Source organism: Capra hircus, chromosome 3 (assembly GCF_001704415.2).
Source record: "Capra hircus breed San Clemente chromosome 3, ASM170441v1, whole genome shotgun sequence".
Lineage (NCBI taxonomy): Eukaryota > Metazoa > Chordata > Mammalia > Artiodactyla > Bovidae > Capra > Capra hircus.
This window is the reverse complement of record NC_030810.1, coordinates 75,232,240-75,233,410: the sequence shown is the minus strand read 5'-3', so window position 1 is coordinate 75,233,410 and position 1,171 is coordinate 75,232,240. Positions and strand designations below refer to the sequence as shown.

At 60.3% G+C, this 1,171-nt stretch overlaps 1 non-coding gene across 1 annotated transcript; it reads left to right on the top strand.

The window, feature by feature from the left end:
- MIR137 (microRNA 137) lies at positions 243-347 on the top strand. The gene has a single exon (NR_129586.1). It is a non-coding gene; the product is annotated as a microRNA 137 (primary transcript).

Here is a 1,171-nt window from a genome sequence, read left to right as displayed (position 1 = left end):
TGTGTTAAGTGCTTGGTTTTGTGATTTGTCTTTCAGAACTGGAAATAGAGCAGCCATTTGGATTTGGGCAGGAAGCAGCCGTGCACAGCTTTGGATCCTTCTTTAGGGAAATCGAGTTATGGATTTATGGTCCCGGTCAAGCTCAGCCCAGCCCCAGCCAGGGGCGGGCTCAGCAGCAAGAGTTCTGGTGGCGGCGGCGGCGGCAGTAGCGGCGGCAGCGGTAGCAGCGGCAGCAGCAGCTTGGTCCTCTGACTCTCTTCGGTGACGGGTATTCTTGGGTGGATAATACGGATTACGTTGTTATTGCTTAAGAATACGCGTAGTCGAGGAGAGTACCAGCGGCAGGCGGGCAGCGGCCGCCCCTCCCAGCCCACCAGCTGGCCTGTAAACGCCTGTGGTTGCCAAGGTAGCACTTTTTTGATCTTTTCCTTCCCTCGGTGTTTTCGCTCCGGGTCGCGTGTTAGGTGATTACAAGACACATCCCACCAGAAAGGCAGTGCGCACCGCGCCTCTGGTGACCCGGGCTGTAGAATGGGTGCGTGTCGGAGGGCTGCAGTCGAGGCGGAGGGGAGGGGCGGGGAAAGGATGGGGTTCTGTTCCAAGAAGCCTGCGGGGAGTTTCGGGGTCCCTGGCCTTCTAGTCTTCTCGTCTCCTTTCCCCCGTGGGCTCCGGCTGCAGGGAACGACACGGACTGGGCGAATCTCGAAAGTTGGGAGTGATTGAAAGGCCTTGAGCAGTTTGGCAGCGCTGCGAGTGAGGAACTGGCGCTCAGCAGAGGGTCGCTGGGGGCTGCCTGCGCAGAAAGGGCGTGTCCGTGGGCGAAGGTGCCCCCGCAAGCAAGCTGCGGAAGCTTGTGACTTCGCGAATCCCGGGCTGGGGCGGTGCCGGAGCCCCACCCCCAGCAGTACCACTCGGCTGCCAGACCTGGCTGCCGGGTGTGGAGCGGGCGTGAGGCCCGGGCCTGGGTCCCCCGGAACTTCCAGACTGGAAGTGTGGCGGGTCTCTCAGGGCCCTATATTTTCTTTTCGGATTCTCCGCGAAGGGGTGGAGAATCAGGATGGGAACTGGATTGGTTGCCGTGTGGCACAGAACTGGAACCTTCCTGAAAGTGGTGGGGCAGGCAGGGACTGTTCAGTCGTCCAGTTTCTTTGGGACATCTCTTCAGCGCTGT